The sequence below is a fragment of the Rana temporaria genome, chromosome 3 (assembly GCF_905171775.1).
Source record: "Rana temporaria chromosome 3, aRanTem1.1, whole genome shotgun sequence".
Lineage (NCBI taxonomy): Eukaryota > Metazoa > Chordata > Amphibia > Anura > Ranidae > Rana > Rana temporaria.
The window spans coordinates 150,345,915-150,372,109 of NC_053491.1; positions in this window are offsets into that span (position 1 = coordinate 150,345,915).

Here is a 26,195-nt window from a genome sequence, read left to right on the forward strand (position 1 = left end):
GGCACCCACCACGTGGGTACCTACCGGAGCATGATGGGACGGTGAGGCGATATAAATCGGATGCAAGCCGCGCTTCCGTCATTGCAGCGAGAAGAGGCGTCGGGACAACATCGGAAGAAGGGAGAAGAAGAGAAGAGAAGAAGATGACGTCACAGAAGACCGTGCTGGCTGCCTGCTAGTAATTGAGCTAACACACGAAGATAGCAGGCAGCCAGCGCTGAAGGAGAAGGCACCAGACACCTGGAGAAGAACTGGGGTGCGCCGAGTCAACAGCGGAGAGCGGCGAAGATAGAAGAAGACCCCCGGAGAGCGGAGAAGACCCCCCCGGAGAGCGGAAGAAGAAGCCCCCCCCGGAGAGCGGAGAAGACCCCCGGAGAGCGGAAGAAGAAGCCCCCCTGGTATTAGAGCTAAAGAAGACAGGGGGGCCTCCGGAGCAGACTAATAAATGATTTTAAAAACCCTTGTGTTGTGTGTTTAATAACTATCACTTTGCCTCCAGGTGAATGGGTAGGGGTACGATGTACCCCCATATCCATTCACTTACGGTGGGGGGCCGGTATCTGGGGGCCCCCTTATTTGAGGGGACTTCCAGATTCCGATAAGCCCCCGCCCGCAGACCCCGACAACCAACGGCCAGGGTTGTCGGGAAGAGGTCCTGTCCTTATCAACATGGGGACAGGGTGCGCTGGGGTGGGGGGGCCCGCAGTGCGCCCCCCTGCCCCAGAGCACCCAACCCCCCCATGTTGAGGGCATGCGGTCTGGTACGGCTCAGGAGGGGGGGGCGCTCGCTCGTCCCCACTCCCATTCCTGGCCGGCCGGGTAGCGTGCTTTGGATACGGGTCTGGTATGGATTGTAGGGGGACCCCCTATGTCGATTTTTCAGCGTAGGGGGGGTCTCCTTACAACCCATACCAGACCTAAAGGCCTGGTATGCTCCTGGGGGGGGAACCCATGCCGGTTTTTTATTTGAAAATTGGCATGGAGTTCTCCCTCTCAGGAATGCATGCCAAGCGACGCTGTCAATTTTTTTTAATTTTTTTTTTTTCCTGACGCAACTTTTTTTTAACCGGCGCGATCCACAAAACTCGGCGTAACGTAACTTCGCGCATGCGCAGTACGGCCGGCGCGAGAGCGCGCCTAATTTAAATGGGAATCGCCCCCTGATGAAGAGGAACGCCTTACGCCGGCCGGATTTAAGTTACACAGCCTGAAATTTCTAGGTAAGTGCTTTGTGGATCGGGCACTTAGGTAGAAATTTTAAGGCAGTGTAACTTAAATGGGATTTTTTAAGTTGCGCCGGCTTTTTGTGGATATGCCCCAGTGATTTTAATGATGCTTAAATAAAAAAAATAAAAAAATGAAAAATTCCTTTAAATATTGTACCTGCTGGGTTTCTATAGTATGCCTGTGAAAACGTCTTTGAGAACCCGGGTCTTGCCCCTGGGAACATGTATCAATGGAAAAAAAGTTTTAAAAACGGTCGTTTTTTCTGGAGCAGTGATTTTAATGATGCTTAAATAAAAAAAAAATTAAAATTCCCTTAAATATTGTACCTGCTGGGTGTCTATAGTATGCCTGTGAAGTGGCACATGTTTAGAACTGTCCCTGCACAAAATGAGATTATTATAAGAAAAAAGTAATTTAAAACTGCTTGCGTCTTTAATGTAATGTCTGGTCCCTGCAATATGGATGAAAATCATTGAGAAAAATAGCACAGACACAGACAGTACACACACCACATAGCTTTAGGTGCACACTGCAGAGGACATGGGCAGTACACACTACGTAGCTTTAGGTGCAATCTGCAGAGGACACGGGCAGTACACACCAAGTAGCTTTAGGTGCAAACTACAGAGGACAAAGGCAGTACACACACCACGTAGCTTTATGATGCACACTGCAGAGGACACAGGCAATACACCACATGAGAATACTGCAGCTAGCACAATCACCTGCCTGCCAGTAAATTAGGAAGAGCTGATCTAGCTAAACTATACAGTGTATAAATATATATACAACACCTGGGATGCATATATAACCTCTACACACTGTAACTTTAACTGACTAGCCTGCCTGTCTGCTCTATCTACCTGCAAAAAATGACACTCTCTCTGCCTCTCTCTGTTCTCTCTTAACCACCGCAACACACTACACAAGTTCGACCTGCAGGTGGCCTTTTATAGTGTGGGGGCGTGTACTAAACCCCCTGAGCCATAATTGGTCAAAGCCACCCTGGCTTTGGCCAATTATGGCTCTCCGTTTTTTGGGCACTGTGGTTGGCCAAGCATGCGGGTCATAGTGTATGCTTGGCCAATCATCAGCCAGCAATGCACTGCGATGCCGCAGTAAATTATGGGCTGTGAAACGTAACTCGAATTTGGCGCGAACGGCCCAAAACTTTCGTAATTTGACGAACGATCGAACATACGATGTTCGAGTCGAACAAGAGTTCAACTCGATTACGAAGCTCATCCCTAATCAAGATGTTGATTAGACAGCATAGTTATTGCACAGGTGTGCCTTAGGCTGGCCACAATACAAGGCCACTCTAAAATGTGCAGTTTTATTTCACAGCACAACGCCACAGATATCACAAGTTTTGAGGGAGCGTGCAATTGGCATGCTGACTGCAGGGATGTCCACCAGAGCTATTGCCCTTGAATTGAATGTTCATTTCTCTACCATAAGCCATCTCCAAAGGCGTTTCAGTGAATTTGGCAGTACATCCAACCGGCCTCGAAACCGCAGACCACATGTAACTACACCAGCCCAGGACCTCCACATTCAGCATCTTCCCCTCCAAGACTGTCTGAGACCAGCCACCCGGACAGCTGCTGCAACAATCGGTTTGCATAACCAAAGAATTTCTGAACAAACTGTCAGAAACCCTCTCAGGGAAGCTCATCTACATGCTTGTCGTCCTCAACGGGGTCTTGACCTGACTGCAGCCCGTCGTCGTAACTGACTTGAGTGGGCAAATGCTCACATTCAATGGAGTCTGCCACTTTGGAGAGTGTTCTGTTCATGGATGAATCCCAGTTTGTTGTGCCATTCATCCACGACCATCACCTTGTGTTGCAGCATGATAATGCACGACCTCATGTTACAAGTATCTATACAAAATTTCTGGAAGCTGAAAACATCCGAAATCACCGGACATGTCACCCATTGAGCATGTATGGGATGCTTTGGATCAGCGTATACGACAGCATGTTCTAGTTCCTGCTAATATCCAGCAACTTCCATTAAAGAGGAATGGACCAACACAGGCCACAATCAACAACCTGATCAACTCTATGTGAAGGAAATGTGCTGCACTGCGTGAGGCAAATGGTGATCACACCAGATACTGACTGGTTTGCAGACCCCCTGGACCCCCCAATACAGTGGTCTTTTATTGTGGCCAGCCTAAGGCACACCTGTGCAATAATCATGCTGTCTAATCAGCATCTTAATATGCCACAACTGTGAGGTGGATATAATATCTTGACAAAGGAGAAGTAGTCACTAACACAGATTTGTGTGTTATGTCACTGGCGCTCATCAATGTTATAGATATATTATAAAAATATATTAGTGTCTGTCAAACAATCTGCTGCAGCACCTCAAAAGTGTATGAAAATTGTAAAAGAAAAATATATATGTATATGTAAGTACATGTATATTACTACTGCGCTGATCCTGTAAGTTTATGCAAAAAATAATAAATATGTATAGATACACTAGCAGTTTGCATAAATAGATACAAAAATATATAATAACCCTTATACATATATCCCTTATGCATATAAACGTGCAAATCAAATCAAATCGCATTATATATATACCAGTGTACAGTACACCAAATAACAGTGCTCCAACAAATGACTTCAATAAGTGAAATTAAAGTTCAAATAAGTGAAAGTGCAAAAGAAGTTCATTGCTCTTCAGGAAAAAACTTATGCAGATTCCATATGTTAAGTGGGCCAAAAACTAGTTACTCTTCCACCCGTTGTGTCACCACCACCTATTTTCAAAATGCACACTCACCAGAACAACTATAGTAATCGCCTATAGGGATAATCAACATGTTGTTTCACAGATTATGGATTTTTCCTTTCCTTGCAACTCTCCTGCTGCATTCCTTTCTCAATGGGGTGAAAATGGTTCTTAAAATAGAAGGACTCAGTATGGTGTAGCATGTTCAAAATATAGTATAAATGTATTAAAATCGTATAAAGTTTGCACTCACATGATATTGTACATATAGGTAGATGGCGCATAACCAGGAGAGCACAGTCAATAATCGAAGAGTAAACGTATCATAAGGTCCATGTCAATAACTTAAAAATGAATAAATCAATAGTCCAGTATAAGTCCAATAGCACTTTAGCGGCAGCAAAATCCTGAAGCAGAAGCGGACTCTGAAAGATATGTATAAACAAAAAGAGAAAATGCGCCACACTAAGTGCAGTAAGTGGGTATTTAATTCAAATAATTTTTACACAATAAGAATGGCTACTCACAAAACCAGTGATAACACAGGCATGTTAAGGAAAAACGGCTGGTCCGGTGTCACAACATGTCATCAACAGTTACAACAGGCTGGTCTCATATCCTGGTCCCCTGGGCGATGGAAATGGAGGTCCAAGGTGTTCAGGAGCCTTTGGGGAACCCCAGAGAGTACAGGAGCCGTGGATGCTGTTTCAAAAGCGGCGTGCGTTCCAGCGTGGAACGCAACGTATCGCCGTACGACCGGAAGTGACGTAGGGACTCCGGGCAGCCAATGGCATGACGCGTTTCTCAGCCTCCGCTGGTTCATCAGATCCATGGCGTCCAATAACAGCGGACGTAATAAATAAGCAGGAAAGTGCCGTGATTGGTCAGCGGCGCCAATGGGCAAATGCACACAATGAAAAAAATATAGGAAATGACTGGGAAGGATACAAACTATAAGTGGAATAGGGAATTAAAAAACGAAAAATTAAAAGGACCATTTTAAAAAAGGACCATTTTAAAAACGGACTACTTTAAAAACGAACATTTTTAAAAAATATTTAAAAAAAACGAACAGCAACATATCATATCAATAGCGTGTAAGGAAACCTTATCTGAGGTTAAGAGGCTGCTGCCATCCTGAAAAACTGTCCCCTAGAGGGCAGAAAGAATATAAAATGTGAAGGATTAGGAATGGTGGCGCTGCCTAAGTGTATTGCTACACTATAAGGTCCCAGTGTGGGTCTACCTGGACCAAAGTGGTAAAAGTGTACTCCACTTAGTGCGGTATGAAGTGAACCGACCAAGGTCTATGTTGGTAGGAGTCCCACAGAGTCGGAGGACTGGGGGAGCATGAGCTGGATGACCTACAGCTACACTTAGGGCCTGATTTACTAAGCTATGTGCGCTGCGCTGGTTCATGCATTAATTAGTACTCCGGGTGGAGGCTTAATTGGGCGCATGAACCAGCGTAGCAGCCGGCGCATTGAAACTAATATGTAAAGCCGCGCCGAACTCCCTATAGAAGTCTATGGGAGAAATCAAAAGTGTTCATTTTAAAGGCTAATCTGCAAGTTTTGTCCTAAAAAGTGTTTGGGGACCTCAGTCCTGTCCCAGGGAACATGTATCAATGCTTTTTTTATTTTTTAAAACGGCCGTTTTTTCGGGAGCAGTGAAATTAATAATTCTTAAAGTGAAACAATAAAAGTGAAATATTCCTTTAAATTTCGTACCTAGGGGGGGTGTAATGTCAGCATGTGAAATAGCGCATTTTTCCCGCACTTAGAACTCCCCCTGCACAAAGTGACATTCAGAAGGAAAAAAGTCATTTAAAAATTCACACGCGGCTATAATGAATTGTCGGCTCTGACAATTCTAAAGGGATTCATTCATAAAACAAACAAAAAAATGTGTAGGGGTTCCCCCAAATTAAATTACCAGGCCCTTCAGGTCTGGAATGGATATTAAGGGGAACCCCGCCGTAAAAACCAAAAAAAAAAAGACGTGCGGTTCCCGGCAAATATCCATTCCAGACCCTTCAGGTCTGGTGTGGATTTTAAGGGGAACTCCACCCCAAATTGAAAAAAAAAATGGCGTGGAGTCCCCCTAAAAATCCACACCAGACCCTTATCCGAGCACGTTGACCTGGCCGGCCGCAGAAAAGAGGGGGGGACAGAGTGCGGCCCCCCCTCTCTCCTGAACCGCACCAGGCCACATGCCCTCAACATGGGGAGGATGTCCCCATGTTGATGGGGACAAGGGTCTCATCCCCACAACCCTTGCCCGGTGGTTGTGGGGGTATGCGGGCGGGAGGTTTATCAGAATCTGGAAGACCCCTTTAACAAAGGGGACCCCCAGATCCTGACCCCCCCCCTGTGTGAAATGGTAATGGGGTACATTGTACCTCTACCATTTCACCCCAAAAAAAATGTCAAAGTGTTAAAAATGACAGTAGCCGGTTTTTGACAAATCTTTTAATAAAATCTTCTTTTCTTCTTTCCTTCGGGTTTCTTCCACTGCTTCTTTCTTCTCGTTCACATCTTGCCCGACGTGTTCTTCTATCTTCTCCGTCCGTCCTTCAGCCTTCTGGTCCCGCATCTTGCCCGTTGTCTTGTCCTGTCTCCTCCTCGTCCGCATCTTGGGTCTTCTGCGGTGTTCTTCTAGTCCCCGGACCCAGCGTTTGAATTTGATTTGGCCGCCGTTTTCCCGCTCCTGGGACCCGCCCCCCTCTGACGCCACAAGTAAACTCCTTCGAAGGAAAGAAGAAAAGAAGATTTTATTAAAAGATTTGTCAAAAACCGGCTACTGTCATTTTTAACACTTTGACATTTTTTTTGGGGTGAAATGGTAGAGGTACAATGTACCCCATTACCATTTCACATAGGGGGGGGCCAGGATCTGGGGGTCCCCTTTGTTAAAGGGGTCTTCCAGATTCTGATAAGCCCCCCGCCCGCATACCCCCACAACCACCGGGCAAGGGTTGTGGGGATGAGACCCTTGTCCCCATCAACATGGGGACATCCTCCCCATGTTGAGGGCATGTGGCCTGGTGCGGTTCAGGAGAGGGGGGGGGCCGCACTCTGTCCCCCCCTCTTTTCTGCGGCCGGCCAGGTCAACGTGCTCGGATAAGGGTCTGGTGTGGATTTTTAGGGGGACTCCACGCCATTTTTTTTTTCAATTTGGGGTGGAGTTCCCCTTAAAATCCACACCAGACCTGAAGGGTCTGGTATGGATATTTGGGGGGACCCCACGCCATTTTTTGGGGGGGTTTTTACGGCGGGGTTCCCCATAATATCCATTCCAGACCTGAAGGGCCTGGTAATTTAATTTGGAGGGACCCCCTTTTTTTTTTTTTTTTTTTAATGAGCAATGACTCTATTCTTTATAGCCATGAGTACTTTAACCACTTGCCCACCGGGTTAATTCTGGCACTTCTCTCCTTCCTGTGAAAATCACAATTTTTTGGCTAGAAAATTAATCAGAACCCCCAAACATTATATATTTTTTTTTAGCAGACATCCTAGGGAATAAAATGGCAGTCATTGCAATACTTTTTGTCACACCGTATTTGCGCAGCGGTCTTACAAGCGCACTTTTTTTGGTTAAAAATCACTTTTTTGAATTAAAAAATAAGACAACAATACATTTTGCCCAATTTTTTTATATATTGTGAAAGATAATGTTACGCCGAGTAAAATGATACCCAACATGTCACGCTTAAAAATTGCGCCCGCTCGTGGCATGGCATCAAACTTTTACCCTTTAAAAATCTCGATAGGCGACGTTTAAAAAATTCTACAGGTTGCATTTTTTGAGTTGCAGAGTAGGTCTAGGGCTAGAATTATTGCTCTCACTCTAACGATCGCGGCGATACCTCACTTGTGTGGTTTGAATACCGTTTTCATATGCGGGCGCTACTCGCGTATGCGTTTGCTTCTGTGCGCGAGCTCGTCGGGACGGGGCGCTTTAAAAATTTTTTTGGGGGTTTTCTTATTTATTTTTATTTAGTTTTATAATGTTTTACACTGAAATAAAAAAATAAAAAAAAAATGATCAGTTTTCTTCCTATTACAAGGAATGTAAACATCCCTTGTAATAGGACTAGTGTGTGACAGGTCCTCTTTATGGAGAGAGGCGGGGTCAATAAGGCTGGAAAGCATGGTATTGAAAAAAAAAAAAAAAGTTCTCATGCTTTCAGCTGCAATCATGTTCGTTCACCACAGTGGTGTAGTGTATAGCACTTTGACCTAGCAGCAAAAGAGTCGTTGGTTCGAATCCCGCCCGTGACAGCATCTGCATGGAGTTTGCATGTTCTCCCTGTGCCTGCGTGGGTTTCCTCCCACAATATAAAAACACGCTGTAAATCGGTTCCGGTCTAAATAAGCCCTAATATGCAGTAGTATATTTAGGTTTGGTTCTGCCCTAGGCCTGACTACATATCTGCACCTCCTAATAGAAAAATGACCCACCCCTTCCTGTCAAGGTCACACCCTGTTTTTGTATAACCCCGCCCAGTAATTTTCAGGGGACCCACACACTAGTTCTGGGGGGGCACTGGATTCCCTTAACCACTTCCATACCAGGCACTTACGCACCTTCCCGCCAAGCCAATTTTCAGCTTTCAACACTGTCGCACTTTGAATGGCAATTGCGCGGTCATACAACACTGTACCCAAACAAAATTGGCGTCCTTTTTCCCCCACAAATAGAGCTTTCTTTTGTTGTTATTTGATCACCTCTGCGTTTTTTTGTTTTGCGCAACAACTAAAAAAAGACTGCAAATTTTGAAACAAAAAAAAGTTTTTATTTTTTTAGGTTAATTTTTTTGTAAATAAGTTTTTCTCTTTCAATTACGGGCACTGATATGGCGGCACTGATGGGCACCGATGAGATGGCACTGATGGACATCGATGAGGTAGTACTGACGGCACAGATGAGGTGGCATTGATTGGCGGCGCTGCTATGCGGCACTGATGGGCACTCATAGGCGGCACTGATGGGCACTCATGGGCGGCACAGATGGGCGGCACTTATGGGTGGCACTGATGGATACTTATGGGTGGCACAGGTGGGCACTGATAGGTGGGCACTGTGCATGGATGGGCACTGTGGGGTGGCACTGATGGACACTGTGGGGTGGCACTGATTTTCCGAGTCAGTGCCCATTTGTGGGCACTGATTGGCATCTTTTTTCTTATTTTTTATTGCTTTTTGTTTTTTTGTTCTATATTTTTTTTGTTTTTGCACACCCTGGCATCCCTGGTGGTCCAGTGTGGTGATCCGAGGGGGGGCTGCGCTGATAAACAATCAGCGCGAACGCCCCCTGTCAGGAGAGCCGCCGATCGGCTCTCCTATACTCGCGTCTGTCAGACGCGAGTGAGGAAGAGCCATCGATGGCTCTTCCTGTTTACATCGTGATCAGCCGTGATTGGACACGGCTGATCACGTGGTAAAGAGTCTCCGTGAGAGACTCTTTACCGAGATCGGAGATGCAGGGTGTCAGACTGACACCCCGCATCACCGATCGCCGCACTGCGTGCCCCCACAGGCGCGTGCGGCATGAAATCCTGCAGGACGTCCTGTCAGGATTGTGTAACCACTTCCCGGACGTAAATCGGCCATAGGCTGGGCGGGAAGTGGTTAATTAGCATAGTTTTTCTCTCACTTCCTGTTTGGCTATGGGGCAGGAAGTGAAGGCAAATCTCCCCAATTGGACACAGATAATACAAAATAAACTGACAGGGCCTATAACCCTCCCTCACTCTATCCAAAATTAAAGAAAAGAAAACTGGTTGATTATAGTTCTTGTCAGGGGCGGACTGACCATTGAGTCACTCGGGCACTGCCCAAGGGCCCCATGCCACTAGGGGGCCCCATCCGGGTTGCCAGGCTCAGTAAAACCAGGGACAGTATGTAAAAATCTGTGTTTTTTTTAGATCTGTCCCTGATATGTCCGAAAATGACATGCTTTTAATGTGAATATCCCAAGATTTTAGCTGCCCGCCTCTGCACTACCTCCTGGCGTGGTGGTCATCTGTAAGCCAGAGGGGCCCCATAATCTTCTATTGCCCAGGGGCCACATGAGTTGTCAGTCCGCCCCTGGTTCTAGTTTAAGCACAAATTTCATAGAGTTTTATTGAGAGCCCCAAAAAATATAACCATGCCAATAGGCCAGGATAGAGCGTTGCTAATATGTAGGAATGTGTGCGTTAGAGCACCCCACCCAATGTTAACTAAAAAATGATTAATTTGCAAATAAGTATTATCTGCTCATTTTTTGGGGATGTCTGCACCCCTGATAGTGACAACATTTGTGAGGTGTCTTCACCCTTTCTAATTCATTCACTTCCTGTCACATAGCCAAACAGGAAGTGAGGGTAAAACCTTACTAATATCTTTTCTTGGGGACACAGAGATCAAGCTAAATAGTTTCCCATTATGTAAATTGCACTCTAGCATTTTGCTGTGTACACCCCAAATTATTAGGGATCTTGGACTTTGGGGTCCATTGACTAAAGGCAAATCCACTTTGCACTACAAGTGCAAAGCAAGGAAGAAAGAAAACAAAACAACTTTGCTTCTACAGGATTGGATGTTAAAACCATCAGTGCTTCCTCTCTGATTTTCAGCAACTATGCTTGTACTGCAGAGTGGCTTTGCCTTTACTAAACCCCAAACTAAATAATCATTTGGGGCAGGGATCCTCAAACTACGGCCCTCCAGCTGTTTTAGAACTACACATCCCATGAGGCCTTGTAATGCACTGACATTCACAGACATGACTAGGCATGATGGGAATTGTAGTTCCTGAACAACTGGAGGGCCGTAGTTTGAAGACCCATGATTTGGGGTGTACACAGCAGTGCTGGAGTGCAATTTGCTTAATGGGGACACTAGTTAGATTGACCTGTGTCCCCAAGAAATGACACTGGTAGGGTTTTAACCTCACTTCCTGTTCAGCCGTGTGACAGGAAGTGAAGCCAATTTTAAGAAAAGGGACACAAAGCTCAACACAAAAATAAAAAAACACAAAGCAGGGGTTCTAACACTCACTTGGCTTCCCTCAAACACCCACAATTTGAATAGGATTGCCTTGCGCTAGATTTAAGCACAGTGCTGTAAATCAGCACGTCAAGCCTGTCCACCAATAGCAAACCCCCCCCACAGGCCATGTTTGCAGGTTTTCCTTCATCTTGCACATGTGCTTTAAAATACAGTCTGGACAGCAATTCTTGATAAGAGAAATCCACAAAACATGTCCTGTCGGGGGTACTTGAGGGCTGAGGACCACTGCAGAAAAAATAAAATACTTACCAGTTTTTGGCTTTAAAGTCATGGGGAATAAACATGGCAAACATTTCATGATTACACACCAGGAAAGAAGCTTAGACACACATAATTTGTTAGGCCCAAACCGATTTCAGCTGCAGCTGTCAACATATGTAGCATGAAAAAGTAACAAAAGACAAACTTAACAATTTTAAAGTAATTTTTATTGGTCAACAAAACAAGGAAAGCGAAAAAAGACAAACAAACAAACACAAACAAAAATACATTTCAAAATTCTAAACAACCATAGCTTCACACATTTTTCATAAAATAAGGCCACATAGACAAATACATCAAAGTGAACATCATTTAAAAATAAACCAAAACCATTGGCAATATAAAACAAAACCCATGCAACAAACCACATTTGTGTTTAGCAACAGCATTTCTGCCAGCCTGCCCCTTCTGAGGGCAGCTGAGGACTGATCGATCCAAGCTTTTTATAACAGTGCTAGTAATGAAGCAATTGAAATCACATGAACAAATTGCAGTCTCTAGTTTGGGTGAGCTTGTAATTGGGCACACCTGCAATTAACCCAAACCACGCTCTATGAGCATCCAAGGAGTGTTTTTCACCTTTTAAAAAGAAAGGATAATTTTTTTCTAAGTGTTTGAGCATGCTCAGTTCATCACACATGTAGGAACCAAGCTGCAATGGAATGAGAGCTTTTTTTTTTTTTTGTTTCCCCTGATCTGATGCTTTCCAGCCTGAAGGGGAGGTGTTAAAGACAGAAGTAAACACGCACATTTAATAATCTATTTGTGGGAAAAAAAAGGTTGCCAATTTTGTTTGGGAGCCACGTCGCACGACTGCGCAATTGTCAGTTAAAGCGACGCCGTGCTGAATCCCAAAAACTTGCCCGGTCATTGACCAGAAATATGGTCCGGGCTCAAGTGGTTAAAAATTAACAAAACACAAAAGTGAGCCCAATTTTTGGGGATAATGTGAAAGATGATGTTACACTGAGTAAATAGATACCTTACATGTCACGCTTTACTATTGGAAACACTCCTGCAATGGGGCCAAAATGAATTCCGTGAATATCCCCATAGGCGACCTTTTATTTTTTTTTCCAGGTTACCAGTTTATAGTTACAAAGAAGGTCTAGTGGTAAAAGTATTGCTCTCGCTCTAAGGCACGCGTCAATACCTCACATGTGTGGTTTGAACGATGTTTATATATGTGGGCGGGACTTGCGTAAGTCCCGCCCACATATGTAAAAATTATTTTTACTTTTTGCTATAATAAATATCCCCAAAAATATATATTGTAAAAACTAAAAAAACCCTCAGTTTAGGCCGATACGTATTCTACATCTTTTTGGTTCCAAAAAATCGCAAATAGCGTTTAGTGTTTGGTTTTTGCAAAAGTTATAGCGTCTACAAAATATTTTTTTTTTTTGTTTTAACTAGTTATTGGGGCGATCAGCGATTTTTATCGGTACTGCGACATTATGGCGGACACATCGAACACTTTTTTGGAACCATTGGCATTTTTCTAGCGATCAGTGCTGTAAAAAATGCATTGCTTACTCTAAAAATGCCACTGGCAGGGAAGGGGTTAACACTAGGTGCGAGGGAGGGGTTAAATATGTTCCCTGGGTGTGTTCTAACTGTAGGGGGGGTGGGACTGACATGTGTAAATGACAGATCGCTGTTCATGAAGGGGAACTCCAGACCCCAAAAAAAAAAAATAAGGTGGGTTCCCTCCAGGTGCATACCAGGCTCTTAGGCTTGGTCTGGAACATAAGGGGTTAAACCCGCGCAAAAAAAAATAGCGTGGGGTCCCCCCCAAGATCCAAACCAAGCCATTATCCCAGGCACGCAGTCTGGTCAGACAGGAATGGGGGTGGGGACGAGCGAGCGCCCCCCTCCCTCCTGAGCCATACCAGACCACATGCCCTCAACATGGGGGAGTGTGTGCTGTGGGGGAGGGGGGCACTGCCCCCCCACCCCAAAGCACTCTTGTCCCCATGTCGATAGGGACAAGAGCCTCTTCCCGACAACCCTGGCCGTTGGTTGTCGGGGTATGTGGGCGGAGGGCTTATCAGAATCTGAGAGACCCCTTTAATAAAGGGGTCCCCAGATTCCGGCCCCCCACCCTATGTGAATGAGTATGGGGGTACATTGTACCCCTACCCATTCACCTGGGGAAAAAAATGGAAAAAAATAATACACCACACATGAATAAATTAATTTATTAGTCAGCCGGGGGTCTTCTGCCGGGGCCCCCCACCACCACCCCATTAGGCCCCGGGCTTCGCCATCTTCTGCCGGAACCCCCTTCACCAGTGAGGCTCCTGCCTTTGGGGGAGGGTCCCGGGCTACTACGACGGTTTCTGCGGGGGGGGTGCACTGGCACCCCACCCCCGTCTTCAGCGACGTAATTCACCGGGACCCCCTTCACCAGGGAGGCTCCTGCCTTTGGGGGAGGGTCCCGGGCTTCCACGACGGTTTCTGCGGGGGGGGTGCACTGGCACCCCACCCCCATCTTCAGCGACGTAATTCACCGGGACCCCCTTCACCAGGGAGGCTCCTGCCTTTGGGGGAGGGTCCCGGGCTTCCACGACGGTTTCTGCGGGGGGGGTGCACTGGCACCCCACCCCCGTCTTCAGCGACGTAATTCACCGGGACCCCCTTCACCAGGGAGGCTCCTGCCTTTGGGGGAGGGTCCCGGGCTTCCACGACGGTTTCTGCGGGGGGGGGGTGCACTGGCACCCCACCCCCGTCTTCAGCGACGTAATTCACCGGGACCCCCTTCACCAGGGAGGCTCCTGCCTTTGGGGGGGGGTCCCGGGCTTCCACGACGGTTTCTGCGGGGGGGGGGGTGCACTGGCACCCCACCCCCGTCTTCAGCGACGTAATTCACCGGGACCCCCTTCACCAGGGAGGCTCCTGCCTTTGGGGGAGGGTCCCGGGCTTCCACGACGGTTTCTGCGGGGGGGGTGCACTGGCACCCCACCCCCGTCTTCAGCGACGTAATTCACCGGGACCCCCTTCACCAGGGAGGCTCCTGCCTTTGGGGGAGGGTCCCGGGCTTCCACGACGGTTTCTGCGGGGGGGGGTGCACTGGCACCCCACCCCCGTCTTCAGCGACGTAATTCACCGGGACCCCCTTCACCAGGGAGGCTCCTGCCTTTGGGGGAGGGTCCCGGGCTTGTACGGTGTCTTCCGCCGGAGGGCGCCACTCTCCGGGCTTCTGCGATGCCTTCCGCTTCTGCCTGTCTCCTCCGCGGAGCACAGGGCTTGTCTCCGCTGTCTTCTCCCTTCTCTTCCATTCGATGTTGACACGACGAGGTCCGGCGCTGGAATGCCGTCTGAGCAGTGGGCATGGACTTATATAGGGCAATGCCACCATGTGACCTCAACCCATGTGACATCACATTCCCATCATGCCCAGGGAATGTGATGTCACATGGGTTGAGGTCACATGGTGGCATTGCCCTATATAAGTCCATGCCCGCCGCTGACACGGCATGTCAGCGCGGAACCTCGTCGTGTCAACATCCAATGGAAGAGAAGGGAGAGGACAGCGCAGACAAGCCCTGTGCTCCCGGAGGAGACAGGCAGAAGAAAGAAGACGGAAGAAAGCCCTGGCTCCGCGGGGGAGCCAGGCAGAAGAGGGAGCAGAGAAAAGACCGGGGAGTTGGCGCACCCCCGGCAGAAGACCAGGAAGACCGGAACCCTGGCGGAAGGCACCGGAAAGACCGGGGGATAGGCGCCATCCCCCGGCAGAAGACCCCGAAGTCCGGATGCCCCTCCCTAATGAAAAAGAGCTTAAATGGGGTGGGGGCATCCGGCGGAAGGCTCCGGAGAGGACCGAGGGATGGCGCCCTCCCCCGGCAGAAATCACCGAAGCCCAGGGTCCCGGCAGAAGATCGGGAGAGAAGAAACCCCCCCTTCTAAGAGAGCTAAAGAAGAAAGGGGGGGCTCCGGAGCAGATTAATAAAATATTTTATTGTGTGGTGTTTTATTTTACTTTACATTTCCCCCATGTGAATGGGTAGAGGTACGATGTACCCCATACTCATTCACATAGGGTGGGGGGCCGGCATCTGGGGGCCCCCTTATTAAAGGGAGCTCGCAGATTCCGATTAGCCCCGCCCGCATACCCCGACAACCAATGGCAAGGGTTGTCGGGAAGAGGCTCTTGTCCCTATCGACATGGGGGCAAGAGTGCTGTGGGGTGGGGGGGCAGTGCCCCCCTCCCCCACAGCACACACTCCCCCATGTTGAGGGCATGCGGTCTGGTACGGCTCAGGAGGGGGGGGGCGCTCGCTCGTCCCCGCCCCCATTCCTGTCCGGGCCAGACTGCATGCTTGGGATGAGGGCTTGGTTTGGATCTGGGGGGTACCCCCGCGCCGAATCGGCGCGGGTTTAACCCCTCACGTTCCGGACCAAGCCTAAGAGCCTAATGTAGCCCTGAAGGGGGACCCGCGCCGATTTCAAGTTTGAAATTTGGCGCGGAGTTCCCCTTCAGGGCTGAAAACAGCTCGGAGATTCCTGTGCGCCGCGTCACGCAGCGCAATCACGGGTACGCCGCTTGGTATTTACCAAGATTTTCACGGCGTACTGACAAGGCGCACGGGAATCCCTGACTTTTCTCTCTGCGCATGCCCAGTATGCAAATGAACCTCCCGAGGTTCAGGCGCACTGTGCAAGCGTACGGGGATCTGTTTTCAAAAAACACTTTCCCTTTCAATTCGGCCCGCCAAACACTTCAAAACACATGTCACTTCACTTCCCCTGCATCCCCCCACCTCCCCCCCTAATAAACTCCCGCCCGAACCCCCGCAATTTACAGTTTAATGTGCCGTGCGCCAGGTCTGTACTGGTGCACAATGCACCCTCTCCTGGGCGCACGGAGCACATTAGTAACTAGGGAAATACACTGCACTAGCAGCGTATTTCTTTAGTAAATGGCAAAACGGCTGCTACTCCTGCTTTTACTCCATGAGTCATGGAGTAAAGGCTTGGTAAATCAGCCCCTTAGAGTGCTAGGGAAAGGGTGTAGCTGGGTGTGAACCCAACAACTGTGCTCTGATAGTGTGCTGGTGGTCAGTGAGATGTCTGGCCTAGTATACCTCTGTATTGTGGACACTAACACAGTATACAGACATCAGTGAATAAACACACACAGATTACAATAGGTAAGCCCTATGTTTCTCCGGCAAACATTGTATGTGCAATGATCGCTGTAGATAACTAAATAAGAAAACACAATATACCAGTAACTAGAAACAATTGCGTAAATAACACATGCACAAATATTGTGTAATCAACCAACAACACAAGTTCACCCTGTGATCTACACAGGACAATGTTGGATGGAAATATGAGCGGCTGGCTGGTAGCCTATGTAAGCCAGTGGTATATAATGTCTATAAATATCCGAGAGGAGACAATATTGGAATGTGGAGATCTTGATGGAGTCCAGTATAAGGATCTGGATGGTGAAAAAAGGGGTGCTCCTATAACACACTCCGACGTGCTCCCGGTGCTCCCCTCCAGGTTCTCCACTCACCAGAAAGAGGTCCCCTCTTGGGGTAACAGGCACGTAATTTAGGCGTTCCTCTGCTCCAATTTTTCTCCTTCCTTCCGATGGATTTCAAACTTCCAGTGTCTCCACTCCTTAGCTGTGTCGATTCCTCAAAGGGAACAAAACCAGGGGCTCCAATGGTGTAATAACGTATGGCCAAAAAGTGTTGTCAAAAGTTCAAAAGTATTTATTTAAAATAAACAATAAAACATAACCTGCAATGTATCTGGCTGCTGCAGCAGATGTAATAAGACCAGAGTCCACACGTGACTCCGATGAGTGTGCAGGGAAAACACTGAAGGTATATGCAGGTAAAAAATTTAAAATATATAAAAGAAAGAAAACCAAAAACCAAAAAAGCGGGGCCGTTGTCTGCAATATAGCAGCTCAAAGGGCTGCTAATAGCCGGCGTTAGGTACCGTCGCCTAGCTATTAAGCACGACAGCGTGTGCTGTCTGAGTGTTTGGCTTGCGTTCCAGCCGAACCACCCGATGTTACCCGGAAGTGACGTAGCACGTGACGCAGCCTGACGTACGTTTCGAATTGTGATTCGTCCTCGGAGGCTTGTCAGTGTCACGTCAGCTCATCAAATTTATGGGAGTCGCCGGACCGCTATGCTCCTCCCATCCCCAGCAGCTAAACCAATAATGTTATCCTAGGGGACGTCATTAATATGGATGCAATGCTGGATATAGCCAAAGGCTATTAGGTCTGCGGTGCAGCGTATCCCATAAACGTAGCTTGCTGAATATATCACAAACACAACATAATGACATAACTGTCTAAAACCCGACTAACACAGCAGGTACCATACAGTTAAGATAGCTTCATGCCTAACCCATAGGGTCATGAGTAGGGTTATGTTTGTGTTAAAAAGGTAGTAATGGGGGGTCATAAAGGTAGTAGTATGGAAGAAGGGGGAAGGGAGTTCGTCCAACGGAGACTTCCAAGCATCATTCTACTTGATCCTAAAATTATGAATTACCGTGTTGTGTAGGAGTTCAAGTATGGAATGTGCAGAGAGACTTCCCAACAGAGTGTAGAAAAGTTGATGAGTTGTGTATAACTGTTGCCATAAGGCTCACAAGATACATGTGTATTCAGGATAATCGTCACTAATAACAAAGTGACTAATGGACTCATGTCGAAGTATGAGAGGAGAATTGTGAAGTTAGTGTGACTATACATAAAATAAATAAATATGTGAAAAGTCCTAGTAATGGAAGCCATAAGTATAAAGCTGTGAAGTTGAATATAAATATACTTAGTAAGTATGGCCAGATGGGGCTACATATTACCTCCATGTGACCACCTCTAAGATAGGTATGGTAATTGCCGACTTGTAAGGTACATGTCAGCCATACTCTATATGTGTACAAACCTAAAAAGTGATAGTGGGGCATGGAAGCCCTACGTGATATGTCTGTGCTTGGCCTAATGTCCCAAAAAGTGGGAAAGGGCATTCCCATAAGTATGGGAAAATATGGCCATTATGGACGTGAGCATATTGTGTGTGCTACATGTGCAGGCAGTATTCTCTATAAAGGAAGGGTGAAACATTGTGAGTCATGAGAAATTGTGAATCATGAGAAAAGGGAAAGATTGTAATGTTATGGATAAATGTCCCAGAAGGCAGCTGATGTCTCTACAGTAATCCCAAAGGGCAGCTGCTTATTATGGAAGATAAGGTAACAGCTATCACACATAATTGTTATATATGGCGGGTATATAAATCGGTGCCCCAGAAGACAGCTGAGGGTTATGGGTTGGCTAAGAAACAATTTAGATCTATATCCACATTGAGCCCATGTGGCACCAACGATCCTAATCGGTAGATCCAGCTCGTTTCATTTTGCGAAACGGCTATTTCTTTATTCCCTCCCCTCCAGTTGTCTTTAATGCTATCTATACCATAAAATATAAGGCCTGAGGGGTCCTTATGATGGAATTGTTCAAAATGCCTATACAGATGGTGTTTAGAGGACCCTTTCCTAATCAGGTTAATGTGTTCTCTTATCCTGATGCGCAACTCTCTAGTGGTTCTCCCTATATATTGAAGATGGCAAGGGCATTCGATGGCATATGTGACATGGGTGGTATTACATGTAATGAGGTTTCGGATCTTGTATACTTTTTGGTCATTTCTAGATCTAAATTCGGTTTTTCTCCGGGGTTGGGGTTTACTGGTTCTACATGCTAGGCATCTTTGACACTTGAAAAACCCTTTGAGGTCTGGGCATATCTCAACTGGCTTAGGGGGATTGATGACATTGTGTACAAGATGATGTCTGAGCGTAGGTGCCTTCCTATAAATGAATGATGGTCTATTGGGGAGGATTTTTGATAATATGCAGTCCTCCTTCAGTATTGGCCAATACTTTTTAAGGATATGTTCGAATTCCTTATATTGGGAATTGTACCCTGTAATGAAAGAGCATTGGTTCCGGCCTTGGTTTACTGGTGTTTTCTGCTTAAGAAGGTCTTTGCGATCTCTTTGGAAAATTTGTGTTTGTAATATTTCCAGGCTTTCAGTTGCATATCCCTTTTCTTTGAATCTGCCGACAATGGTTTGGGCTTGCCTGTTATAGTCATCATCCGAGTTGCAATTCCTTCTGAGCCTAAGCAGTTGTCCTTTCGGAATATTGGCCTTCCATTTCGGGTGGTGGCAGCTGTTCATAGGGATGTATCCATTCCTATCGGACTCCTTGAAGAATGTCCTGGTATGTAATTCTGTGCCATTCTTATAAATTTCTAGGTCCAGATATTCAATCTTCTGTGTGTTATACTTTCCAGTAAAGTCAAGGTTAAACCGGTTATTGCCAAGGTTCCCTAAGAATTCCTGTAAGGCCTCTACTGTTCCATCCCAGAGGATGAGGAGGTCATCGATGTAACGACGATACATCTTAATCTCCTGATGGTTGCCATTATAGATGTATTCTTCCTCCCATACATTCATCAAAAGGTTGGCAACGCTGGGGGCATAACGTGGCCAATACTGAATTGGCACCTGGAGTGGGGGAGTCTTCCAGGTTAGGGAGTGTTGGGTCTATGCCGCTTGCTTCCATCAAGGTCTCATCAAGGTCTTCATTTGGGTCTTCCATTGAGGCTTGCCATTTATAGGCTCTAAGTTCCTTGTAATCGATCACGTCCCTTTTGAATTTCTTCTGTTTTTTTGCCTGTATGTCCCCATCATATTTCTTGATTATATCTTGTAGTTCAAGCATTTTGTCTTTATAGTCTTGTTGAGTTATGAAAGGTGTCAGTAAGCTCTTAATTTCAACGATACTTGCCTCAATTATTTTGAGTTTGAAACGTCTTCTATCTATTATCTTGTGTAGTAGTTCGTTTTCACATTTGTTGAAGAGCAGATATCATTCTTCCATAAGTGCTGCATCTTCAATGTTATCGTTTGGGTGTATATCCCACCTTAATCTTCTCGGGTAATTTTCTCTTTTATATACATCTCCAGTGAGGCGATATCCCACCACACTCGGAGTTGTTTCTCCATAGTGTGCCTAAGTGATTTCATCAGCCCCTGCATGTCTTGCCTGTTGGTAATGTCTTCCTGGCTGAAAATTCCCCTTACATCGATCTGTCTGTTGCTCATGTAACCAAAGATATCCATAGCTGCACGGATGGGTCCTCACCCTAAGGTGAGTGGGTAAAAGCGTGTAAGGAAACCTGCGCTGGGATATCTGAGGTTAAGAGGCTGCTGCCTTCCTGAAAAACTGTCCCCTAGAGGGCAGAAAGAATATAAAATGTGAAGGATTAGGAATGGTGGCGCTGCCTAAGTGTATTGCTACACTATAAGGTCCCAGTGTGGGTCTACCTGGACCAAAGTGGTAAAAGTGTACTCCACTTAGTGCGGTATGAAGTGAACCGACCAAGGTCTATGTTGGTAGGAGTCCCACAGAGTCGGAGGACTGGGGGAGCATGAGCTGGATGACCTACAGCTACACTTAGAGTGCTAGGGAAAGGGTGTAGCTGGGTGTGAACCCAACAACTGTGCTCTGATAGTGTGCTGGTGGTCAGTGAGATGTCTGGCCTAGTATACCTCTGTATTGTGGACACTAACACAGTATACAGACATCAGTGAATAAACACACACAGATTACAATAGGTAAGCCCTATGTTTCTCCGGCAAACATTGTATGTGCAAATGATCGCTGTAGATAACTAAATAAGAAAACACAATATACCAGTAACTAGAAACAATTGCGTAAATAACACATGCACAAATATTGTGTAATCAACCAACAACACAAGTCCACCCTGTGATCTACACAGGACAATGTTGGATGGAAATATGAGCGGCTGGCTGGTAGCCTATGTAAGCCAGTGGTATATAATGTCTATAAATATCCGAGAGGAGACAATATTGGGATGTGGAGATCTTGATGGAGTCCAGTATAAGGATCTGGATGGTAAAAAAAGGGGTGCTCCTATAACACACTCCGACGTGCTCCCGGTGCTCCCCTCCAGGTTCCCCACTCACCAGAAAGAGGTCCCCTCTTGGGGTAACAGGCACGTAATTTAGGCGTTCCTCTGCTCCAATTTTTCATATCATATCAATAGAACAAGCATGTCTAAACAAGTATTTTGGATAGAAAGAGAACACAAATGAGGGACTGAGAGGAATACAATCAGGAATTTTACATAAGCATGTGAACAACCCTAGGTGGATAAAATAGCACACATACAGGTGATTCTCAAAAAATTTGCATATTGTGATAAAGTTCATTATTTTCTGTAATGTACTGATAAACATTAGACTTTCATATATTTTGGATTCATTACACACAACTGAAGTAGTTCAAGCCTTTTTATTGTTTTAATATTGATGATTTTGGCATACAGCTCATGAAAACCCAAAATTCCTATCTCAAAAAATTAGCATATCATGAAAAGGTTCTCTAAACAAGCTCTTAACCTAATCATCTGAATCAACTAATTAACTCTAAACACCTGCAAAAGATTCCTGAGGCTTTTAAAAACTCCCAGCCTGGTTCATTACTCCAAACCGCAATCATGGGTAAGACTGCCGACCTGACTGCTGTCCAGAAGGCCATCATTGACACCCTCAAGCAAGAGGGTAAGACACAGAAAGAAATTTCTGAACGAATAGGCTGTTCCCAGAGTGCTGTATCAAGGCACCTCAGTGGGAAGTCTGTGGGAAGGAACAAGTGTGTCAGAAAATGCTGCACAACGAGAAGAGGTGACCGGACCCTGAGGAAGATTGTGGAGAAGGACCGATTCCAGACCTTGGGGGACCTGCGGAAGCAGTGGACTGAGTCTGGAGTAGAAACATCCAGAGCCACCGTGTACAAGCGTGTGCAGGAAATGGGCTACAGGTGCCGCATTCCCCAGGTCAAGCCACTTTTGAACCAGAAACAGCGGCAGAAGCGCCTGACCTGGGCTACAGAGAAGCAACACTGGACTGTTGCTCAGTGGTCCAAAGTACTTTTTTCGGATGAAAGCAAATTTTGCATGTCATTCGGTAATCAAGGTGCCAGAGTCTGGAGGAAGACTGGGGAGAGGGAAATGCCTGAAGTCCAGTGTCAAGTACCCACAGTCAGTGATGGTCTGGGGTGCCATGTCAGCTGCTGGTGTTGGTCCACTGTGTTTTATCAAGGGCAGGGTGAATGCAGCTAGCTATCAGGAGATTTTGGAGCACTTCATGCTTCCATCTGCTGAAAAGCTTTATGGAGATGAAGATTTCATTTTTCAGCACGACCTGGCACCTGCTCACAGTGCCAAAACCACTGGTAAATGGTTTACTGACCATGGTATTACTGTGCTCAATTGGCCTGCCAACTCTCCTGACCTGAACCCCATAGAGAATCTGTGGGATATTGGGAAGAGAAAGTTGAGAGACGCAAGACCCAACACTCTGGATGAGCTTAAGGCCGCTACCGAAGCATCCTGGGCCTCCATAACACCTCAGCAGTGCCACAGGCTGATTGCCTCCATGCCATGCCGCATTGAAGCAGTCATTTCTGCAAAAGGATTCCCGACCAAGTATTGAGTGCATAACTGAACATAATTATTTGAAGGTTGACTTTTTTTTTATTAAAAACACTTTTCTTTTATTGGTCGGATGAAATATGCTAATTTTTTGAGATAGGAATTTTGGGTTTTCATGAGCTGTATGCCAAAATCATCAATATTAAAACAATAAAAGGCTTGAACTACTTCAGTTGTGTGTAATGAATCTAAAATATATGAAAGTCTAATGTTTATCAGTACATTACAGAAATTAATGAACTTTATCACAATATGCTAATTTTTTGAGAATGACCTGTATATGCTAAAAATACTAATAAAAATAATAATAAAAATAAAAATAAAAATAAATATAAATATCAGAAAATTAATATTATTATCTGATCCATAAAGGATCGTAGATTCACCATACATGTACATGTATGTAAGATAGAACATATGTATACAATAGCAAATGGAACCGACACATCCAGGACTAATCATAAATGAATGTATGTATATTTCATGAAACTGATGGCAATTCAGAATGTCAAAATAAACTGGTGCATATAATGCACAGTGTATCTATAGATGGTGACACAACATGCATAGATAACAAGAAAGACTAATACACAAGGCAATCCTGTAGTACCCTGGGTATATGTCAAGTACGTATCAGAGAAAGGTTTATATGTATATATGTGTAAATATGAAAAGTACCAAAAAACTATCATCAACTTCAAAAAGGTGAAAAAACCTGCATACATTAGATAATATTATTCGTCTCTATTTCCTCATTGAGGCCATGAGGCGACATTGTGTTTAAAAAATAAATCCAGAAAGTTTCCTGTCTACATAATCGATGAAATCTCTCGACTGCAGTGGGGGTTTCAGGAATGGCCTCAATGACCCACACCTGCAGGAGAGAGATATCCTTGTGATGGTAAATGGCAAAATGACGTGCAATACTAGACTTGGGGTCCCCAGCATGAACAGCACGTCGATGTTCCCCAAATCTGGTACGAAGGGCTCTAATAGTTCTACCCACATAAAAAAGTCCACAAGGACAAGAGATACAATAAATGACATAAGTCGTCGAGCAGTTATAAAAAGAATTCAAGTTATAAGTTTTGTCATTGATGACAAAACTTTTTTGTCCATGCTTAACATAGGAACAAGTCAAACATTTGGCCTTTTTACATTGAAACATTCCTACAAGAGGAATGAGCGTGAGTTGTTTGAGCCTATTAAGTTTAGTATTACCAGAGGATTTTATTTTGCTGGGAGCAATCTTACTCTTGATGCTGGGAGCCCTACGATAAGCAAATTTTGGCTGAACTGTAATGGATGAAGAAAGATGGGGATCCTGAATAAGAATGGGCCAATGTTTTTTAATGATATTTTCCATTTTTTTGTATTTAGCGTGATACTGGGTAATAAAACGGGTGGTAGGGGCCTGGTCTGTTTTCCTGGATGGAGGTAAGGAATCAGAATCGTAATTATTACAAGCGGTTTCCACAAGGTTAGGAGGATAGCCTTTAACGATGAATTTGTCTTTAAGATTGACACTCAAAGATTTATAGTCCTCCAATCTGGTACAATTGCGTCTAAGACGATTAAATTGGCTTTTGGGAACATTATTGATCCATTTGGGGTGGTGGCAGCTAGAATAGCGAAGATAAGAGTTCACAGCGGTCGGTTTAGTGAAATTCCTAGCACCAATAGTATCATGGTCGTGAAAAAGTTCAAGATCCAGATAACATAACGATTTGGGGTCACTAGCCGAAGTAAAGGTCAGGCCAAAGGAGTTGTTATTACAATATGCCAACAAGTTGGTAATAGAGTCAGTAGACCCATCCCAGATCATTATGATGTCGTCTATATAGCGACCATAGAACACGACATGTGCCGAAAAGGGGTTATTTTTATCTATATAGCTGGCCTCCCATCGACCCATGGTCAGGTTGGCATAGCTTGGTGCAAAATTTGCACCCATGGCTGTGCCTTGCTTTTGTAGATAAAACTCATCATCAAACTGAAAGTAATTGTGTTCTAAACAAAAACGGGTAGACAAAAGGATGAACTCAATCTGTTGTGTGTTTAAACTGCAATCTTCATTAAGGAAATGTGAGACAGCCTCTAGTCCCACAGAATGTGGTATAGAAGTGTAGAGCGAGCAAACATCAAGAGATAGCCAATGGTAAGAAGGCTCCCAGGAATAAGGGGACAACAACTCGATTAGGTGGGTACCATCACGAATATAGGATGGGAGGGCTTGGGCGAGTGGTTGTAGGAAGTGATCAATGTAAAGACAAAAGCTGGTGGTGATGCTATCCATGGAAGCGACAATGGGACGACCAGGTGGATTATTAGCATCCTTATGTATCTTAGGCAAATGGTACAAGTAAGGGACTTGAAAGAAGGGTTTTCGGAAAAAGGCAGCCTCTACCTTGCTCAACGTGCCATCGAGGAGGGCCTGCCGAACAATTTCAGATGACTCAACTACAAATTTTGGCAGGGGGTCATATTTGAGTTTCTCATACGTATCTTTGTCAGAGAGTAATCGTCTGGCCTCAGACATATAGTCAACCTTGTCTTGTATAACAATCCCCCCTCCCTTATCCGCAGATCTAATAATGATGTCAGGATTGGTACTAAGTGATTTTAAAGCTGAATGTTCAGAGGGTTGGAGGTTACTACGGAATCGGGTGGCACTGGAGGAGTCCGACTTGCACAAGTCGGTAAGCTCCTTGAAGACCACCTGATAAAAGGTAGAAAGGTAAGGACCCTTGGACTGTGTGGGGTTAAAAATGGACTTTGGTCTAAAAGGAGTGTGGGTTATGGAGCGAGGAGACTGGGTATATTGGGACCATACCAGTAGATCCTCCTCTTCTCCATTTTCTCCATCGGCATTCCACAGATCACAAAGATCCTGAATAGCCTGGAGGTCAGCGGAAGTATCCAAAACAGGCAGATTATCACATGGCAACTGGGGCTCAATAGGGACAACTGAAGTTTTCATATTAAAATGTCTTTTTAACGTAAGGTTACGAATAAATTTATTAAGATCCTTAAACATAGTAAAAGAATTGGGATACATAGTAGGAGCGAAATTGAGACCTTTGGCTAACAATGAAAGTTCCTGCCCATTCAAAGTGAGAGAGGATAGGTTATAAATCCTCACAGTTTCCACAACTTGTCTGGGCGCGGAGAGTGAGGATTTATGTTATCTATGCATGTTGTGTCACCATCTATAGATACACTGTGCATTATATGCACCAGTTTATTTTGACATTCTGAATTGCCATCAGTTTCATGAAATATACATACATTCATTTATGATTAGTCCTGGATGTGTCGGTTCCATTTT